The following is a 22,273-nucleotide window of genomic DNA, read 5'->3' on the forward strand; positions in this document are numbered from 1 at the left end:
GTCTAAGGATGCAGGTGACTCGACGTTCCAGAAAAATCTCTCATAATCTGGAATCTGCAGGCAGAAGGGATTTACCACTGACGAGGCAAACTTACCGAAATGGGACCATCGTGGGATGTGGCCCGGCAAATGTTTTGAATTTTAAGAACAAAGACAGAATCCCGTAAGTTACCAGACAGCAAGACACAAAGAAGTTGTCCAAGGCACCGGTGTCCCAACATTAAAGTGCCGGGAGACCGGGGCCTCCGATCAGGAAGAATTTCTGGAGGAAGGATCTGTGACTCAGGAAAGCTATACTCCACCAAGACTTCACTATGAGAAGACTTTTTTAAAAATTGATGTTCAGAGGCGTCTGGGTGGCTCAGTCAGTTAAGCGTCCGACTTCAGCTCAGGCCATGATCTCACAGTTTGTGAGTTTGAGCCCCGCATCGGGCTGCTAGCTCCGAGCCCCCTGGGGATTCTCACTCTCTCCTCTCTCTCTGCCCCTCCCCCACCTGGACTTTCTTTCTCTCTCAAAAATAAAGAAACAGGAACAAAATCGAGGTGCAAAGATTCATAGCGAAATGCTGAAAATATTACTTAAAACTAGCACTACAACGAAGACAGAAATCAGCCCTTTAACCAAAATCGAAATGCCAAATATGTGATACGAATTTTAAAATAAAAAAAAACAGCTTTTACAGTATACGTAAGTAATAACAATATCAAAATATGCAAGCAAAGGACTCAAAACCAGATTGAGGAGTGTGGTTTCCTCAAGAAAGGAGGGAGGGGAGAAGGTACAAGAGGCCTACATTTAACTACAAAGTTTATGTCTCTTAAAAATATCTCTGCCCATCTCCAGCTAAGTCTGAAGCAAAGCATCAAGTCTAATACCCAAAAGATTATCTGTATCGTGTGTATGCTTGAAGAAATACATGTGTCTTTTTAAATAACGGCATAACGGAGAGAGCAGAGAATAAAAGGCTTATCAAACAAGCGAAACCCAAAAGTCCATATCATTGTCATAAAAATGTTTATACAGAATGCCAGTGTCAGGAACAGCTCTTGAAAAAATGGCAACGACATTGAAAAGTAATAATAAAATGCCAGGTGGTATAATACAGTTAAAGATTTGAGCTCAGGAATAATACGGAACCGGGTTCACAGCCTGACTCGAGCCCTTAATGGCTGTGTGACTGGAAGAAGTTGCAATGCCTCTTTATCCCTTTCTGTAAAGGTGAATAATGCCACCTCATAGGGTAATTATAACAGATCTGTAAAACAAAGACTACAAATCTCTTATCCCACAGTCCGGAAATACGAACTCTCAATTAGTATTAGTTATGGATATTATTATCACCACAACAAAAGAAATGGGACCAGGTAGAAAAAAATGTGCTAAGAGGTAAAAGCAGGAATATTAGTTCATTTTATTTTATTTTTTTAATTTTTTTTAACGTTTATTTATTTTTGAGACAGAGAGAGACAGAGCATGAATGGGGGAGGGTCAGAGAGAGAGAGGGAGACACAGAATCTGAAACAGGCTCCAGGCTCTGAGCGGTCAGCACAGAGCCTGACTCGGGGCTCGAACTCACGGACCGTGAGATCGTGACCTGAGCCGAAGTCGGACGCTCAACTGACTGAGCCACCCAGGCGCCCCAGGAATATTAGTTCATTTTATAGAGGGAGAGTAAATAGATACTTTCTCTCTGTGCTCTGATGATAAAAGAAATGCATTTTCCATTTTAAAAAATATTAAATATAATTAGCAGATAAGAAAAATGAATACCATTCAGATTATGTTTACAGAGTTAGCAAAAATCATAGTCCATATAAGAAAATGATGATCGCTCGGTCAAATGCACCACTTACAGTGACATCAGTGAAAGAAAGTGAGGTAATCCTATCAGACTGGCAGATGTATTTTTAAAAAAATGCGGGGCGCCTGGGTGGCTCAGTCGGTTAAGCGTCCGACTTCGGCTCAGGTCACAATCTCTCGGTCCGTGAGTTCCAGCCCCGCGTCGGGCTCTGGGCTGATGGCTCAGAGCCTGGAGCCTGCTTCCGATTCTGTGTCTCCCTCTCTCTCTGCCCCTCCCCCGTTCATGCTCTGTCTCTCTCTGTCTCAAAAATAAATAAACGTTAAAAAAAAAAAAATTAAAAAAATGCACGAATACATTTCTCTGAAAAGATATATTAAAACAAAGTGGCACCAAACGGCTTTTAAAAGCAAAACTCGGGGCGCCTGGGTGGCGCAGTCGGTTAAGCGTCCGACTTCAGCCAGGTCACGATCTCGCGGTCCGTGAGTTCGAGCCCCGCGTCGGGCTCTGGGCTGATGGCTCGGAGCCTGGAGCCTGTTTCCGATTCTGTGTCTCCCTCTCTCTCTGCCCCTCCCCCGTTCATGCTCTGTCTCTCTCTGTCCCAAAAATAAATAAACGTTGGAAAAAAAAAATTTAAAAAAAAAAATAAAAGCAAAACTCAAGGCAAAACTGACCAAGCAAAAATGAATAAATTACTGAAGCGGAAAAGGAAGAGTTAAAGGGAAGATGCCCTAAGGAATGGTTACGAGTTAAAACCTCTAGGGTCTCCTGGGTGGCTCAGTCGGTTAAGCATTTGACCTCAGCTCAGGTCACGATCTCACGGTTTGTGGGTTCGAGCCCCGCGTCGGGCTCTGTGCTGACAGCTCAGAGCCTAGAGCCTGCTTCGGATTCTGTGTCTCCTCTCTCCGTCCCACCCCTGCTTGCACTCTGTCTCTCTCTCTGCCTCTCAAAAATGAATAAAAAGTTTAAAAACTTTTTAAGAATTAAAAAATAAAGAGTTAAAACCTGTCACCCCTATAGTACCTTGATGCAAACCTAAAAAAGCACCCCCCAGGCTGTGTGTATATATATATATATATATATATATATATATATATACACATATATATGTATATATATATGTATATGTGTATATATACATATATATGTATATATATATGTATATGTGTATATATATATATACACATATATACGTGTGTGTATACGCATACATATATACACACAATATATACACACACATAATATATGTATTATATATATTATGTATATGTGTATGTATATATATATAGGTTTAAGTAATTTATCATCTTTCCAGCATTCTTCCTCTTATAGAATCACAGAAATTAGCCAACCATGAACAGACAGCCTCAGTGAAGAGCTGACAGCGGCTAGCACGGTCTTCCTCGAATTCTGGGCCGGGAACGTAGGAATGTACTATCCTTAAAGCAACAGAGGAGACTCCTGAACAATATGACAAGATACTGATTGATCGACGGGACAGATTTTTGCTGGGCCTGTGCAATCAGCACTCTTCATTTTTCAAAGAGTCGCTTTAGAACTGGAATGCCAACTTTTTTAATCGACCCCAAATTTTCATTTTGAAAACTTTCAAAGTTGTAGGAGAGTCGTCAGGGCGAGTGTCTGTAATACTCCTCGCCCAGAATCACCAACTGTTGTTGATTTTTTTTTTTTTTGGTTCTGCCACACTGGCCTCGGCGTGCGTGGGAATGTATCTGTTCTTTTCGCGGAGGCGTAGCAGAGATGGTCGGAGGCCTGGTGACATCTCCCCCCTAAAGACTTCTGAGGACACCTCTTAAGAACAAAAACATTCTCTGGGGCGCCTAAGTGGCTCAGTCAGCGGAGTCGTGATCTCCCAGTTTGTGAGTTCGAGCCCCGTGTCGGGCTCTGCGCTGTCAACACAGCTTGGGATTCTCTGTCTCCCTCTCTCGCTTTCAAAAATAAACTTAAAAAAAAAAAAAACAAAACGAAAACATTCTCCTAGGTAACCAAACCATGATCACACTCTGCATATTTAACCCGGAGAGACTTCTGCTTTTTCGTCATAACACGTGTCTGGATGTTTGGTTTAGAATATAGGGTTTTCGTTAGTCTGGATACCCCGGGTCTTCTGCCCACGCTAGTGAGCTGACCTCTTTCAGGACAAAACGAGACAGCTCCATAACTCAATACCATAGATGAATATCTCTAAGTAATTAAATGCTCGAATTCTATTTTGCTCAAAATACACCTGCAGTACAAGTCCCGGGGAAGAACTTCACGTTGAACTACAATACTTGGTACTTTGGAAACTTTAAAAAATTTTTTTTTTTTTTTTTAAAGACAAAGACACCGGGGCGCCTGGGTGGCGCAGTCGGTTAAGCGTCCGACTTCAGCCAGGTCACGATCTCGCGGTCCGTGAGTTCGAGCCCCGCGTCGGGCTCTGGGCTGATGGCTCAGAGCCTGGAGCCTGTTTCCGATTCTGTGTCTCCCTCTCTCTCTGCCCCTCCCCCGTTCATGCTCTGTCTCTCTCTGTCCCAAAAATAAATAAACGTTGAAAAAAAAATAATAATAAAATAAAATAAAATAAAGACAAAGACACCAACGTTTGAGAAATTAAAGAGGCACGCCTCAAGTTTACTGGCTGAGGAAACATCAGTAAAATTCAGACTTAAAATTCCAGCAGTCTTGTCCAGCAAAGCCCAAAACCCTAAAACGCACAGCCTTTGGGGATGGGGGGTGCGAGAGTGTCACCCCAGGCCAGGCGCAAACTGCTTCCATGTCCCATATTTCTGTTCATAACCCGTCTACACAGAGGTGCCCATCCATCATGCCCTTTAGAACCATCTCGAGGGGCGCCTGGGGGGCTCCGTCAGTTAGGCGTCCGATGTCGGTTCAGGTCATGATCTCACGGTTTGTGGGTTCGGGCCCTGGGTCGGGGTCTGTCTTGACCACTCAGAGCATAGAACCTGCTTCGGATTCTGTGTCTCCCTCTCGCTCTGCCCCTCCCTGCTCACGCTCTGTCTCTCTCTCAAAAATAAATAAACATTAAAAAATTTAAAAAAAGAAAAAAAAAAAAAAACCCAGGACCTTTGAAAGGACACATAGATGCCTGGGAGACTACCCTGGGCCAATTAAACAGGAGTCCCGGGGAGAAAGCCAAGGCATCAGTATTTACAAGCTCCCCAGGGGATTCGGAGAAGCAGCCAGCTCGGGGACCCAATGTCCTGAAGGAACAGAAGCCCAGGCACTGGCTGCAGCTGTTCATTTCTGTCCGCCTCCAACCGTCTCTGGTCTCAGCACATCATGCTACTCTGCATTTTTCTCTCCCCTACTGCTGATCTCCTCGCAAGCATTCACCCCGAGATGCTGCCGGGCCAGAACTGTTCCTAAACGCACTGACCGCAGACCTCCCACCAGGCCGGAGACACCGGGGAATTCTCTAGCAGGGTGGACATGGCAGGTCTTTGGGTCCCACCAAAAAAGAGCTGTGCATTCTGCCAGTGGGAAGGTCCCGCATCGCCGGGGTGGGGACGGGAGGAACCAAAAGCAAAGGGAGGACGAGGTGTGCTGGTCCGTGCGGGGCTTTCTCAGCTAAGTCCTTGGCCGTGAAGGGTGGTCACTGGGCCAGGATGCTCAGCGACAGGAGAAATCTGTAGGCACCGAAATGTCCCTTAAGGACAGTTCAATCCTCAAGCAAAGCCGGGCGTTGGTGCTAAAATACCGAAAAATGAGAACACAGGGCAGTGCGACTCTGTCCCTTCTTTCCCTTCTGCCCATCACAACTGCCACACTGTCTTCTCTAGAACCTGGGCTCCGGCTCCAGGGAAGGCGAGCCCTGCGATGTGCCAGGAGTTTCCTGGGCTCCCGCGACAGGCCAGGAGAGGAGTCTGAGACAGCCAACTCCACAAGACGTGGGGACACCCAGACCCTTCTGTGGACACCTCACATCCTGTCACCAGGGAGGCAGCCGGGGCACACACGGACAAACAGCGGGCCGGGCCGGTAACCCTATCCGATTCCTGACATTGCGGCCCCCTCCCGCCCCCTCTGATCTCCCTTACATCCTGGGATTGAATGGCCCTATAAAAATGTCCAGCGTGAAAGACAGATTCAAAAACCGAAGAAACATTATCCTGATGGCAGTCTTTTAACATCCTCTGTCTTCAGGCCCTTCCCCCAACCCTCCCCCCCACCCACCCCCAGCCAGGCAAGAGAATTTATGGGCTGTAAGTCCTGTTTTTCTACATTGATGGAAACGGCTGGCAAACATTTCCACTGGGCCAAACTGCATCCAAAGAGTCAAATATCAAGGCACCCAGCTGAGCTCCCGGAGTCAGGGTTTATGAAGCCAATCGATGTGCCCCGCGACCGTAAACCATCTTATATTTACTATGACAGGACAGTATTTGAGTTCATAAAAAGATGATTTTTGTCTCACTTCGGGTGCCTGCAAGGAGACTGTGTATCAGGCGCAGATACAGAGCCTGAAAAGCTAAGTCAGCCAGCTGCTGTGGGCTCATTTTGTTGGAGAAAAGGGGTCGGCGTCAGAGGTAAAGGGGCCCTAAGCAAGATCCCAGTGATCGGGGGTGCGCTCAGAAGTGGGAAATAGTTACCTGGTCTGAGCGCGCTCCAGATGCAAGGTGGGAGGAAGAGAACCGATTTCCTCAACCTTCCAGACCCTACTTCCTCCAGGGATGGATCCCATCGGGAAAGGAAGAAAGTCAGTTAGGAACCTCTCCAACATGCCACCAGAATCCCGGGGCAGGTCAGAATCATTGGTCATCATTTCATGGGGGGCCGTGGTACCAAAAGGGAGTAAAATTAAACTACGAGGGGTGTTTTGAGCAGGGGGGGTGACAAGGGCAGCGCCTGCCACAGAAAAGGGCAGCGAGTTCTCTGCTGTTTCAGTAAACTGCAGGATCTGTGTGTTGGTTAGACCAATGTCATGATTCACTAAATCATTAAGCCTCGTTACAGGACCTGGCGTCGGCTGGAGCCAGCGAAACCCGAGTAGGATTTTCATACGTCATTTATTTTTAAATGTTTCTTTATTGTTGAGACAGACAGAGAGAGAGACAACAGTGTGAGCCAGGGAGGGGCAGAGAGAGAGGGAGACACAGAATCCGAAGCAGGGTCCAGGCTCTGAGCTGTCAGCACCGAGCCCAACGTGGGGCTCGAACCCGCGAACTGTGAGATCATGATCTGAGCTAAAGTCAGACGCTTAACCGACTGAGCCACCCAGGAGCCCCTTGTACCTCATTTTGTAATAGGAATTTGGGCAAACTATGAAAGTATCAGATGTCCAGCCATTCCCCTGATCCCATGCGGGGGCTGGGGGGGGGGGGTGGAGGTGTAAAGTTTTCTTCACCTTGATAGTGGCTTGACGGGTTGGAAATTCAGAAGGTTCCTTCCAGCTCTGACACTCTCTGCCTCTAAGGAATCAGTAAGTGGATGGAGTCCAGAGGGTTTTTAGCCTAGCAGAACATGAGGAAATGTCCTTCCCTCAAGACATATGTCCATGATGCTGAACTGAAGGCTGTTGTTCTCCCCCCTTCTGGCGGTGGACATTTCTCCCTAGAGAACATGGCTGGCACTCCTTCCTTTCCTGAGTCTACGTTTCTGAACTTTTTAAATGCTTTTTCATGAACTGTTGGAGGGCAACGTAAAAATCACGAAATTGCAACTGTTAGCACTGGGGCCAGGGTTATGGTTTTTCTTAATTAATTATTGTCGAATGAATGGTCCAATCTTCTTTTACACAAAGAAACATTTGGACCCGTCCCACTGACCGAAAAGCTGCCTTACCACTGCTCTGTAGGAAGTTTAAGAGTTTAGAATTGGTTTTAGAAAGTTTTTAATGTTAATCCAAGAAAAGCAGTCAGTTCTTCCATCAACAACACCTCAGGACATGTGTTCATGTGTTTTTGGTTTTTTTTTTTTTTTTTTCTATACGCTGATTTTATTCGCCCGTGCACTGCAACATGTATTTTTATCCCTTGCTGTAGAAAACACCAGAAGTGGAATGCATTGAGGAAGTTTGCAGGGCGTAAGGATCTTCTCTAAAGACCCAGGTGCTTTTTGACAGAGATTTATTTTTCTGAGGAAATTACTCAATCCAAGAATCTTTCCATATTTGAGTTTAATCCATTTACGTTTATTTTGATAAGTTACACATCTGAACTTGTTTTCTACCACCTTATTGGGTGCTTTCCGCCTGCTAGGTCTGTTTCTTTGCTCCTTCCTCAACTTCTATTGGATCGAACAAATCTATTTGTATTTTGTTCTATAGTCTCTCCAGCTTGCATTTTATTCTTTTAGCGGCTGAGTTGAAATGTTGTGCATGACAAAGGACTTAAGAACATCGAAAGTTAATGTCGCTATCCTTCTTGCCATCCACACAAAGACTTTAAAATGCCTTGACATTGTCCCCTCTTCCCCGCCCCACTTCACTTCTTTATTCCTTCTGTTAATTTTATATTCATTGCTCATTTAGACCTCCTAGTTTAACAATTTCTTGCCTCAACACTGCTTTAATTACACCACGCTTTCTTCATGGGGTCAGTCTTTCTTGCTAAAGTACGTCATCGAGTAGTGGTTTCATTCAAAGCCTGTGTGTAGTTAGTTCACTGTCCACATTCTCCCTGCTCTGTCCTAGGGAAGTCTTACTAAACAGATCTTAGACCTACGTGGTCTATTCTCTGTGCCTCTAAACTGCCTGATCTCAGTTCCTATCTCATTACCTCTTCGATAATTTTATCAAATCTTTTAGTTATTCCTATTTTTCAGCTCTCTTGCTCTGCTGTTTGGAAAACTTATCAGGGTGATCCTTTATTTACGACTGCGTTTTCCTGTTTCACTCCGAGGGTTATCTCATCCACAGAGTTGCTAATCTCAAGTCAACTTTTTATTTCACATTCTCTCTGGTTCTTTTTCAAATCTTTGTGCGGTCATGAGTCTTCGTCCTGGATTTTATATTTCATTTGACTTCTTTACTCATTTGAGATAAGCATTTCTGTATCTTTGGGATGTATTATATGAAGTCTCTCTTGAGGTTTACAAGGCCAATAGCCCCTCCCTCGTGGTTGATGTCTGTCCTGAAGTAACTGAGATTGGTAATGGTGCACTTGTCCTCAGTCGTGGTTGTTCATTCTGGGGAAGTGGTGAAAAGCAAGGGAACCAAGTTACGAAATTCACCCAGGGGCACCCGGGTGACTCGGTTGAGCATACACCTCTTGATTTCGGCTCCGGTCGTGACCTCATGGTTCGTGGCTCTGAGTCCCACATCGAGCTCTGTGCTGACAGCCCCAGAAACTGCTTGGGATTCTCTCTCTCCCTTTCTCTCTGCCCCTCCCCCGCTCTCTCTCTCTTTCAAAATAAATAAATAAACATTAAAAAAAGAAGAAGAACAACAACAACAAAGAAAATCACCCAGGGTAGTTTCAGGTTTTCTTCTGCCAAAGATACGGGGTGTTCAAGGCAGGTTCTTATGTTCATTTCTCAGCTTGGACTTCTCACACTTCACAGGAAATATAAATTCAGACCACATGCAAACATACAACTCCTATAGCCGTGGTTTGAATTCCCTGGGGGCAAATTTCTTCTTGTGTCCAAAATCCTAGAGAGAGGGAAAGCTTCCTCAGCACTTTTTGTTCTGAGCTGGGAGGCGAGCCATGAGGTCAAAGAGCACGGAGTTTGTCAAAGCATTTTGGTTTTATGTCGGGGGCAAAATCTGGATCTCCCAGCAAACCCAGGCCAAATCCCAGAACCCCAGCCTTTCCACCTGCGGGTCCTTTTTCCCGCTTCGCCTCTGTGGGTTCCTGCGGCCTCGGGCTCTCCTTACTGTTCTGGCAGGATTTCCTTTCTTTAAACTTTGACTGGGTGTACTTGTTTTTTACTGTGGTGGTGGTTAGATTTTTATGCAACATTCCTATGTGTTTATTGTTCATCGTTGGAGGGAGGCAGGAAGGAGATCTCATCTTTCCCCAGCTCCATCCATCTCCTCGCTGGAAGTGTTTCTGAGATAATGAAAGGCTTTAATAACGAGGTTATATTTGTACAGCATCTCAGGAGCTGAGAGGCTAACGAGCACCCAGCACCTACATGCAGGGCCCCCACACAGCAGACGTCCGCGACAACACAAGCCCTCTGGTGGAGACCGCTATAGAATGCCGTCGGGGGCACAAAGCCCGATGCCCCGAGATGATACCAGAATGAATCAGATGATTCACTGCTCACGTTCCCAAGCTGTGCCTTGCCAGCTCCTGCAATCTCTACCTCTCTATGTAACCATTAACGATTTTTAAGGCTCTCATTTTTCACAACTATCGGCTTCTGAAAACTTTAGTGCGGGAGACCAGACTGGAAGTCAAATTCTGATGTAAATTCAATCCCTTGGAAACGAGAGCAGGGGGAAAAGGGTAAAAATGGGAACTTCTGAATCGCACACCCGAAGAATCTCAATGATGCCTCCCCTGTGACCTTCCTGGGGTTCACATTCTGTGCTCTACAAATCTCAAATGGATCTGTAGCCGTTCCACACTCCTCCCACCTTCCTGCTCACATAAACTGTGTCCTAGATGGGTAGACTGGAAATTCTATTCTGGGAGTCACCACTAATCCAGCTTGGAAAGTAGCACAGACAGCAGTTAGCAGGTTAACCAACAGCTAACCCCACCTCACAAAGTCGTCTTCTAGCTGAAAAGTGGTAAAATCTGCTAGAAGTTTTGACTTTCAAATATTCTCAACACATTTGAGAGATCCCAGGCCTCTCCCCTTTGCAGGGGTGCAAGTAAAGGAATGTTCTTAGGATGTGGAAAGCATAAATCAGGAGTCAGTGTTCGTATTAGGCAAAGAAAGGTCACCTCTATAATATTTCAATTTCTCTCCCAAATGACTGGTCATTTTCTTCTTCAGCTATCTACTACAGAGATCATGTTTTGCCTTTTGTCCCCAAATGGTAAGAAAAGATGCTTAGTCCTAATGCATTTTTTTTAAATGTTTTCTTTATTTCTGAGACAGAGAAAGACACAGCATGAGCAGGGAGGGGCAGAGAGAGAGGCAGACACAGAATCCAAAGCAGGCTCCAGGCTCTGAGCTATCAGCACAGAGCCCGACGTGGGGCTCGAACTCACAAACTGAGAGATCATGACCTGAGCCAAAGTTGGACACTCAACGGACCGAGCCACCCAGGTGCCCCTGCATTTAAAAAAAAAAAAATAATAAAGATAGTATCACCTGATAAATAACTCTGGAAATAAGAAGAGGAAATAATCCCTCATCGATAATTCTAGCATGCTAGCCTCTTAATATCTTTCCTTCTAGTCATTTTTTTTGCCTTATGATTTTTATTTCAATAGTTGAAATTTTTCATGTATTTATAGGAGTTTTAGGTTCCTAAAGTTCCTCTTCCTTTCTTCCTTCCCTTCTCCCTCCTTTTCTTCCTTCCTCCCTTTCTATCTCTTCTCCTTTCTTTTTCCCTTTCTTTCTTCCTTTTTCCTTCCTTCCTTCCTTTCTTTCCTTCCTTCCTTCCTTTCCCTTTCTCTCATTCTCTCTCTCTTCAATCACAACAACCCTCAAACTAGAGCAAGGTAAAAATTCCTGGCCATATTTTACAGACAAGGAAACTGAGATCCAGGCATCTGACAGTCCGTTGCTCAGTATCAGAGAGACAGGAGGCGTCTGTGGTTATTCAAGCTTTTCTTTGCTGACTGCCGACCCAGGGAGCTCACATTTGCTACTTCAGCCCACACAAACTCCTGGGTGGTGAATGGTGAGCCACTGCCAGAACTACAGGGAGAGAGGAGGACAGGTGGTGACTTGAGAAGTGCCGATGACGAGTCTAATCAGCATGTGCCTACCAAGAGGCAATTAAGCCAGTTTTCTTGTGAGCTGGACAGTTGTGAGAAGAAAAAAATCCCTCTCCCCCCCCCACCCCTGCCCCCGCCCATACTCTGTGTGATAGCAAGGCTGCTTTGATGAACTTCAGTCATTTAAAACCACAAATCTCGTGTTTCATAAAAAAAGGCCTCCGTGTCCTTATGTTCGTGTTTTATGTTATACAGTTGACACATTACTTTAGTAAATGCTGGCCTCTGTAGACTGAAGGACGACGATCTCCCGCACAGGACATCCAAGATGGCGCTGGTGACCAATTGGCCAACTCCAATTTGTCTCAGAGGTTAACTGGCAACTTTTCCTACCCTTCCCATGGCCCTGTGGTGCCTCAGAAGATTCCTCATGCCCTGAGGGCTATGAAAATGGAAGAGAATTCACACTGGACAGAGGATAAAGAGATGGAAAGGTATGCGACAACACAAGTGCAAATGTTAAGTAGAACGTAGGCGGTGAGTGGATGCACATGCCCTGTACAATTCTTTCCGCTTTGCTACATATCGAATTTTTCTTTGTAAGAAAATGCTATTTTAAAGAAGAAAACTAAAGGGAAACCGTCTCCCCAGAAAATGCTTTCCTAAGTAACAAAATGCTGCTGGTTAGACTTTTTTTCCACGTCTCCTCGTCTTTGTTCACCTCGCCCCCTCACCGTGTCCTTCTTACCTCCACGAATTGCTTGGGAACACTTCTCTAGAGATGACCAAACATGATCAAAAAGCATTGAGCCGAACCCATTTTGGGGAGGACAAAAGTGAGTCCTAAAAAGGGGAACCGACTTGTCCCAAATCAAGCCGTCACACGGCAAGTTCAGGAGCATAAGACAAATCTTCTGTGATCTAGAACATGCAGCATTGCTGTATACTTTCCTTCCAAGGGGATGAACAGTTGGACTTCCTTCTTGTGGGACCTTAATCGGGAGGGACTAGAACACTACGTTTAGAAACTTTAAGTGGATGTTTTAAAGACGCTGGGATGCTGAGCGCAACCTACGAGCTAGCCAAGGGGACGGGAGTGATTTGATTTGATTCCGTGGTTGACATCGGGCGCACAGCTAAAGTGGTTGTTCTTGAACTTCTGTTCGTAAAGGCTGGGCTCCCTAGAGGGGAACGTCTGGGCTGCCCAGAGGCGATTGAGGTGACACTCATCTGCTAAGGTCATTCCACCTGCCTGGCATTCAGACCCACTCTCTTATTTTGCAAGAACAAGGAGATGGGGAATTCAAGAGCTAAGTGTCTGAGTTTCTACCAGGTGTGGGGCACTGGGCCAGAAACCACAGGAATTTTTTTTTTTTAAAAATTCAGCAAAACACACACTCAAGGAACTAACCATCCTGTATTAAGGATACAGGAGACACGAAAAAAGTAAGTTAAAAGGTTATGTATTGAATTGCAGGAAAGTGATGACCCGTTTTCCAACCCTATGATCATGCTTATTTAATAGCTCAATCCCAGTGGGCAGGAAGTGATTTTTACGTGTGGGCCTGGAGTTCAGGAGATCCTGGAGAAGCAGAACAACCCATTCCATTGGCGTTTTCCTGCTTACATCTGGATTTCGGTCAAGATATCGAATGCCCATCAGATTGCTCACCCTGACCTCCTAACCGCCGAACCTACTCGATTCTCACCGTTCTGGGTTCTCCAAGCCTCCTGCCTGTCTGCACAGAAGATGAACACCGTCCTGGCCTCCGCGGCATGGCAGTGACCCTTCATTTCATCTGACCCCTCTTGGACGCATTTCAAATACCCTTCTGTGGCCCAATGGCCCCGACGAAGGCTTCTTCCAAGGCCTCCTGCTACCCATCTCTTGTAAGTGCAATCCATCCCTGGTTTGTCCCCTGTGATGTGCTCCAAAACATCACTCCAAGTCGGCCTTGCAGTGTCACTCCTCCGGCTGATGACGGTTCCGCCTGGAACTCACCTCCTGACCTCTCTGAGAATCCAGAACCACAACCTTTAACCCATGCTCGCTTACCTTCCCCTGTTGCCATACAATCATGATGAACACCTAAGAACGCTCACTTTAAGTTTATTTACTTATTTTAAGAGACAAAACCCAAGCGGGGAAGGGGCAGAGAGAGGGAGAGACAGAATCCCAAGCAGGTTCTGCGCCATCAGCGTGGAGCCCGATGTAGGCTTGAACCCACGAACTGGGAGATCAGGCCCTGAGCTGAGATCAAGAGTCGGATGCTTAACGGACCACGCCACCCAGGAGCCCCAACAAGGGTCACTTTTAATTCCTTGTTACTCTCCCAAACCAATCAGACATCGACATAGGTGATGATTCGGCCCCTGCAGGTGTCTTCCTGATAGGAGACTGTCTCTTCACCGCCTCTCGCTCAAATGACAGAAATGGTGGCCTGGTGGGAGTTCTCACCCCCCACTATGCTCCAGCCCACACCCAGCACCCCCTCAGTTAATTCAATCTATCTTCAGTGCCGTAACAGTCTTCCGAAAACACTGAAGGGCACCCGTCATCACCCTGCTCTGAAACTTTCCCTACTTCCGTGGGAAAAAATTTCCAAACTTTTCAAGGGACTTTCAAGATCGCCCACCACGAGGTTCTAACTTTTCTGTCTCATCTTGTCTCATAATCCCCTTTGTCGCCAAAATATCGCGCCCAGTTAAATGAATTCTCTTGCTTCCCCACTACGACAGCCCCCAAGTATAATCCCCCTTCCCACTTTGCCATTGCCCCTACCTGGGATTTTCCCCGATGTTACCTTGTGTATCTAATTTCTATCCGTTTGTTAAAGTTTATTTATTTTTGCGGGAGAAAGAGCATGAGTGGGGGAGGGGCAGAGATGGAGGGAGATTTGGATTCTCACCTGACATGAGACAGCCTGACGCAGGGCTTGAACTCATGAACCGTGAGATCGTGACCTGAGCCAAAGTCAGATGCTCAACCGACTGAGCCACCCAGGTGCCCCCTACCCATTTTTAATGATCCAGGAGGCTTTACTCCAATGCCCCACCACACAAAGATCTCTCCTTCTCTCTTAGCTCGAAATTCTCTGATATTTGCCACCTGTTCCCCCTCACGGGGCATTGTGCCTCCCACCCTCTACCGCGATTCTTTCCCGACTTCTCCACCAAACTGCAAACTCCTGCACGAAGGGGTAGAAAGTACCAAAAAAGTCGGGTAATGAGGCTTGAGGTCAGAAAGGAATGCAATTCCCAGCCTTCATCCTGATTTCACCCTCTGCCAAATTCATAAGACAATGTAAACAGAACTGCATCGCTTAGATAAAGACGGAACCACAGAGGCGCACAAAGGAGTCTGGATCCAGTGGATTCCTAGCTCCAATCGGGGAGTTCTTGCACTCGCTCTCGCTCTCACTCTCTCTCCCTCTCTCCCCTAATTAGGTGACTCGTGTTGGGAGAACAAAAAGTAGGAAAACCATTCTTACCCTTCAACTCCCTTCCGTTGTAGCTTACAGCTTATTCTATGGGTGTTCCGAGATTTTAGTTCTTTTGCATTTGTCTAAGCGATTCCCAGACAGCGCAAGACCATGCCAAGGGTTGGCAAAGGGTTTGCCAAGATAAGAGAGAAACTGTACTGGTAAAGAGTGAGTGGGAAGGTTGACGCATTATTGGAATGGCTACCAACACACCAGCAGATTTAGAAGCCGCAGAAGGCTTCACTATAAGTATTAACCTTCATTCACAGCTTCAATGCCAAATAGCAAGCCTCAGGTAGATTAGGAAGGCTGGAAAAATTCCCCAGGACAGTGCCATGGAGAAGCTCTGCTCTGCTGTGAATGAGATGATCACAGCAATGTTTTCCAGGAAGGAGATAAAGGCCTTTGCGCTTAACAGACGGTCCCTGACCATCGTTTAAACAAGAACTTGTTAGAAATGCAAAGTCTGAGGCCCCACACTAAGCCTCCTCAATCAGATTCTCAGGAGCTGAGGCCAGGAGTCCGTATGTGTGTGTTGGGGTGGGGGCGGGGGGGGGAGGTTGTGGTTATTGAGACATATTTGACATACAACATTGTCTTAGCTTCCGCTGTACTCCATGATGATTCGATATTTGTACGTACGGCAAAATGATCACCGCTGTAAATCTAGTTAACGTCCTTCATCGCGCAGAGTTACAGAATTATCTCTCGATGAGAACTGTTAAGATTTACTCTCTTTCTTAGCTGGGGCGCCTGGGTAGCTCACCCGGTTGACCGTCCGACTCTTGGTTTTGGCTCAGGTCATGATCTCACAGCGTGTGAGTTCAAGCCTGACATCGTGTTCTGTGCTGACAGTGCAGAGCCTGCTTGAGATGCTCTCTCTCTCCCTCTCTTTCAGCCCTTCCCCCCCTGTATATACTACATTCTCATGACTGACTTACTATAAATTAAGGTTTGTAACTTCACCCATTCTGCCCACCCCCGCCCTCTGGCCACCACCAGTCTGCTCTCTGTATCTTATCATCTTGATTCTTTTTCTATTTGTAGATTCTACACAGAGGTGAGACCATACGGTATTTATCGTTTTCTGACTTCCATCAACTCAGCATTCTGCTCTCAAGATCCATGATGTTGTCACAAATGACGAGATGTCAAGACTATACTTTCAGGGATCATTTCTATAGTTCGTTACAAATGAAGAGATGCCACTTTTTTTTTTTTTAATGGCTGATACATATAGCTCTTGAAATTGGTGTTTCTGTTTTCTTTGGATAAATATCCAGAAGCGGGATCTCTGGATTATAAGGGTGGTTCTATCTTTAACTCTTTAAAGAGCCTCCATATGGTTTCCCAGGGTGGTTGCACAAAATTACATTCTTACCAACCATGTACAAGGGTTCTCTTTTTTCCACATCCTCACCAACACTTGTTATGTCTTGTGTTTTTGACAACAGCCATTCTAACAGGTGTGGGGTGACAGCTCATTGTGGTTTCAGTTTATAACTTCCCTGACAACGAGTGATGTTGGGCAATTTTCCACATACCTGATGGCCGTCTATAGGTCTTCTTGACAAAGAATGTTTATTCAGATCCCCTGCCCATTTTTTAATCAAATTGTGTGTTTTTCTTGCTACTGAGCTGTTATGAGATCTTTATGTATCTTGGATACTAGCCACTTCTCACACATAGGATTTCCAAATATCTTCCCTTATTCAGTGGGTCTGTTCATTTTGTTGATGGTTTCCTCGGCTGTGCAAAAGCTTTTTAGTTTGGCGTAGTCCCAATTATTTATTTTTGTTTTATTGCCTTTGCTTTTGGTTGTCAAAATTATCTCTAAGACTGATGTCAAGGAGCCTGCTGCCTATGTCTTCTTCTAGGCATTTTAGGATTTCAGGTCTTACGTTCGAGCCTTTAATCCATCGTGAGTTACTTTTAGTATAATGCAGAAGAGAGAGGTCCAGTTTTCCCATCACCATTTATTGAGGACACTGTGATTTCTTGGCTCCTCTGTCATAAATTAGTTGACCATCTATGCATGGGTTTATTTCGGGGCTCTCTATGCTGCCATTGAGCGAGGTGTCTGTTTTTATGCCAGTACCATACTGTTTTGATTCCTATAGCTTTGTAATATCATTTGAAGTCCAACAGCATGATGCCTCCAGCTTTGTTTTTCTTTCTCAACATTGCTTCCACAGTACAGGGCCTTTTATGGTTATGTACACATTTTAGAACTTTCTTCTATTTCTGTGGAAATTGCCATTGATATCTGATAGGAGTTGGACTGAATCTGTAGATTGCTTGGGGTAATAGAGACATTTTAACGATATCAGTTCTTCTGATCCATGAACATAGACCGTCTTCCCACTTATTTGTGTCTTCTTCAACGTCTTTCATCAAAAGAATCTGTGCTTTCATGGCTGTCTCTAGGAAATCCTAACGCCTACTTAGATTTGGGAAGGAAGAGCTTCACAAATGGTGCTACGTTGTGTTAGGAACGGCCATGGAGCAGGTAACTCTAGAACTTAGTGACTGAAAACAGCAGACATTGATTACCTCTCACAGGTCCAAGACAGCTTGTCAGGCTCAGGGTTATCTCTTAAGATTGCAGTCGAGTTGTCAGCAGGGGCTGCAGTCACATGGAGGCTTGACCATGGTGAAGGACCCACTTTCAAGCCACTAATGTGGCTGTGGCAGGAGGCTTCGGTTCCTCACCGTACGGGCCTCTCTACCAAACGTGGCAGCTGACTTCCTCATGTCAAGTAATCCCAGAAAAAGGGCACACCCAACCTGGAAAGCACAATCTCTTAATAAATGAACCCTGAGAAACAGCATTCTATCGCTTCGGCCATACTGAATTTGTTGTCATAAGCCAGTCACTGGGCTCAGCCCACACTCAAAGGAGCAGGATTAAGCTCCACCTCTTGAGGGAAGGACCATCAAAGAATCTGTGGCCTGGTCTTCAAAACCACCGGAGTAGTGTTGGGGGCGTCCAAAAACCATTAAGAGCGCACAGCACCCATTTTAATGAAGACCTCTGCAGCCTATGAGATCAAGGGACGTGGTCACCATCGGTTAGTTATTCTGAGAACAAGCAACTACTCTACTTCTTTTCTTTGCCATTAAGCTGATGAGTGTCACTCCTCCCAAATTCCATTCCTGCAAGAACAGGCATGGGGGTTTGGTAGGATGGCCTACCCAGCATGCTGTCATTTAGTGGAGTTGAGGGATGTTCATCCTGATCCTGCCTAGTCTGGATTAGACGCGGTCCTCTGAGCTACTGCGGGCTCTGTCTCCAACATGGGTCCATGGGCTTGCTTCCCAGCTGCTTCCATAGGGAAGCCTGTCTTCCCCCCAGCCTTTCACCCTGAAGAGCCTTTAGGGAACAAAGCCCACTGCCCCCTCCTAAAAGAAAGGAAGAATGGGACCTTGAGAATATTGGTCATGATAGAAAAGCCCAGAAGCTTTCCTCAGCCTATATTCATACAGCACAGTACAGGATACATGCGGAACAGCACAGTTTTAGGCCAAGGGAACAGAAATCCCTTCATTTGATGTAATTCTGCAGAAGAAGGAATTCGGCCACAAGGAAGTCAAGTTTAAGTTCACTCATCAATGTCAAAGCCAGGACTAGATCCTGGGCTTCTCAACTCCACAGTGGTTGGTTTTTGTTTTTGTTTTTGTTTTTGTTTTTTTAATGTTTATTTTTGAGAGAGAGAGCGCGCGCAAGCACGGGAAGGGCAGAGGGACAGGGGGACAGAGGACCTGAAGCAGGCTCCATGCTGACGGCAGAGAGCCCGATGTGGGGCTCCGCTCACGAACCCGTGAGATTGTGACCTGAGCTAAAGTAGGACGCTTTACAGACTGAGCCACCCAGGGAAGTGACGCTTAGTTTACTAAGCCATCCAGGTGCCCCTGTTTTGTAAATGGTCAGATGCTTAACTGACCCGTGTCTTAATGCATTGATTCCGTTGGGACACATTCGTGCTTTCAAAACAAGCCTGACCGCAGAACTGACTGTATTCTCTTTCTAACAAGTAAATAAGCTTTAATAGGAGCTAATGAAATATTTGTAATACATTCGTCTACACACTCCGCAGGGTCTCAGAACACCGAGTCCCATGAACGAAGAATAAATAGATGTGAGTCTGCCTGGCACCCAGTAGGCAAAAGAAGCAACAGATGACTTACTGGTTCGCTCTGCAAAGAAGTTGTGTTAGATTAGTGTTTTGGAGACATCTCTCAAAAGCACTACTTGATGATTAGAATAGCTATGAAGCTGTTTTGAGAAACTTCCGTCTATCAGATAAGAATTGGGACTAGATGACCCGGAGGTCATTCCCAATGCTAATGATGAGATTTTATGAGAGGGTGCTGTTTTTCTCTTAATGTAACAAGGTATTTATTTTTGGATGAAGAGTAAAAGAGTTCATGTCCCAAAGGGCTGAGATTTAGTACAGGCTCCATAAATTCCAAACAGGAACTGAATATAATAACAGTAAATCCAATCACGCCATTCTGAGCCCAAATATTTCACATTTTGCAAACAAAAAAAAAGCCCCCAAAATAACATTTAGAATACATTTTGTGTTTTGTTGGGGCAGCATCTTAAACAACCGCAAGCATGTGAAACACGTCTTATCTCTGTCATTTTTATATGAACATATGCCGTGAAATAGTCCAAATTACTTTCTTCTGATTATGGAAGACACTTCTTTCCTTCGACTGCTGTCTTACCATCTCTGTGCCGATAGAACAGAATCCACAGACTCAATCCTTTCCACTTCCTGAATGTCACCGGAGAACAATATCAAGTTTTCCTCTGATTTTAAAATTACCTTGACTTCAGCAAATACACAAAAAGGCCTTTCCTGGGAAACAGTTTGTCTGACTGGACACTTCCTTTTTTTCTGATGGATGTTATAAAAGGGGAAGCGACTCATTTGGCAAAGTATAGTACATCATTACTCAGATCTGAGTTCAATAGTTCAGATTTTTAGAGGCCTTGGGGAGGAAGAAAAAGAACTTTCTGTTTTCAAGGAAAATGATGTTGCCCAAGCCTTCACCACTAAGCTGACATATTCTACAAAATTCTGATAAGCATATAGAAGTCAGATGTCCAGATCAATATACTGAAATTGCTTACACATCTGATTACTTTCCAATTTTTAAGAACTTCCTGTTTTGAAGGGCAAGGATTTCACCCAAACCTTTCAAATGATGCCGGCATATTATGATAACGGGTATACATAATTCACATGTTCAAGCCAATATACTAATAGAGTTGTCTAAATGAACTATTACTTATTTGATTTTTTTTAATTTTTTAATGTTTATTCATTTTGAGAGAGAGAGAAAGAGCTTGAGCAGGGGAGGGGCAGAGAGAGAGAGGCAGAGGGAGTGAAAGAATCCCAAGCAGGCTCTGTGCTGCCAGAGCAGAGCCGGATGCGGGGCTCGAACCCACAAACTGTGAGATCGGGACCTGGAGCCGAACTCAAAAGTCAGATGCTTAACCGACTGAGCCAGCCAGGCCTTCCTATTTGATTTTCTTAATACATGCAGGTGAGAGGCCTGAGAAAATTGAAACTTAAAAGCTTAAGTTACGGGAAACTGAAACCTAACCAAGCTTAACCAGCTTGTTCCGCTTCTGTACAATTGCTTGGCGTGCCCATGTATTCCGGATCAATCATTATTGCCTGGCACATCCGTATATTCTTGATCAACCATTGTTACTTGGCACATCCGCGTACTCCTGATCAATCATTGTGATACCCGTACCCCCGGTTGTGGTCTGACCTAAAGGCAGGAACCAATCGAATACTGTTAAGTGTCCAACTTTAAACACCAACCAATCGCAGCTCTGTAACTGTGGAAAATTCCTGATTTCCCCATGACTTGTTTGTACCTGTCTATAAAAGGGGTGTAAAAACCTCTCTCAGGGCCTCTTGGCGTCACCGGCAACGGGGGCACAGAGGTCCAGGTTCGAACCTGCAATAAATGACCCTTGCTGCTTAGCTTTGACTCTGGACTCTGGTGGTTCGTTTTTGGGGGTCTCTTAGACTCTGGGCGTTTCACAGGTGAAACATGCTTGTGAAAACAGAGCCAAACTATAATTTACCCATTTGAGGTAGTTTGCTACCCAATCAAGGGGTTACACGCGGAAGCTTCAACGTCCCATGGATTTCTAAGCATTTTCTAACAATCATCTTTTACGCTTACAGAGCACTGCTCCCACAATATATCATTTGATTAACAATTTTCATGCTTCCTCCCCCTGAGAAATCAATCATCTATTATCAGAAACAGTATCTGAGATACCAGCCATGTTTCTGAACGCCTTACTTTTTTAAGCTAGCATCTCCATGTAGAGTGACCCCGGGCACGCGCTCTGATAACGTGTAAAGAGATCGCACAGTTCGTGAGATGCTGCCATTTGCTAATTTTTGTAGAAGCGGATGATTTAAATTCCTACGAAAGACAGCACAGCCATTCGGCATCCAGAAACAGGGGGACATGTTTCTTTTCAAAAAAGAGCCAGGGGAAAAAATTATGGTGGAAACTGAAAAGGCAGTACCTTGAGGGTCTCGGGAAATTTACTGGAAACCCACGGCTGCAGGGAAAAAGCGTGTGATCGGGGACACAGACACAGAGGGGCAGGAACGACATTTCTGCGGCTGAGAACTTCAGGACGCCAAAGCGTCTCCAGAGGCTTCTGCTGGAAATGCCAAGGTTGGCCATGCACAAGGCCTGTGTCTGCTTTCACATCCCGCTCCCCTTGGTGGCGGTCCCTTCGCCCGGCGGCCGGTGGCCCTCCGAAGCATCTGTCCACTGCTGCTTTTTCTTTCATTTTCCCTTCTGGCTCTCTACGTTCTCCTCTGCTGTCATTATGCAGGGTGTCTGGACATCCAAAGAAACGCGGTCATGTTCTGTCACATACACACAGAGGCCACATATGGTAGCTGGCTTTATCTCTATCAGGATATTCGATGTGTAAAGATTTCATGCAGGTCTTTGTTTCGACTCGAGCCCCCTAGCTCTTTTCATTGTTTTCTCCTCTGGGCTCTGTACCCTCTCCCCTCTAGGGAGAGAGGAAAGGATCAGTAGCAGAATAAGGAATGTCTGATCCTTGGTGTTCATAGTGAAGAAATGAGAGGTCACTGATGAAAGAATATTTTATGGTTGAAACTTA

General features: G+C 45.4%; 1 protein-coding gene and 1 long non-coding RNA gene across 2 annotated transcripts in view; one reads left to right on the plus strand and one right to left on the minus strand.

The window, feature by feature from the left end:
• HS3ST3A1 (heparan sulfate-glucosamine 3-sulfotransferase 3A1) overlaps positions 1-22,273 on the minus strand; it is a 102,454-nt gene that overhangs the window by 63,153 nt on the left and 17,028 nt on the right. The gene's annotated exons all lie outside the window — the stretch shown is intronic.
• LOC123603037 lies at positions 404-21,105 on the plus strand. The gene is made up of 4 exons (XR_006714695.1): positions 404-414; positions 10,646-10,655; positions 12,641-12,645; positions 20,647-21,105. It is a non-coding gene; the product is annotated as an uncharacterized LOC123603037 (long non-coding RNA).

This window comes from Leopardus geoffroyi, chromosome E1 (genome assembly GCF_018350155.1).
Source record: "Leopardus geoffroyi isolate Oge1 chromosome E1, O.geoffroyi_Oge1_pat1.0, whole genome shotgun sequence".
NCBI classification, from domain to species: domain Eukaryota; kingdom Metazoa; phylum Chordata; class Mammalia; order Carnivora; family Felidae; genus Leopardus; species Leopardus geoffroyi.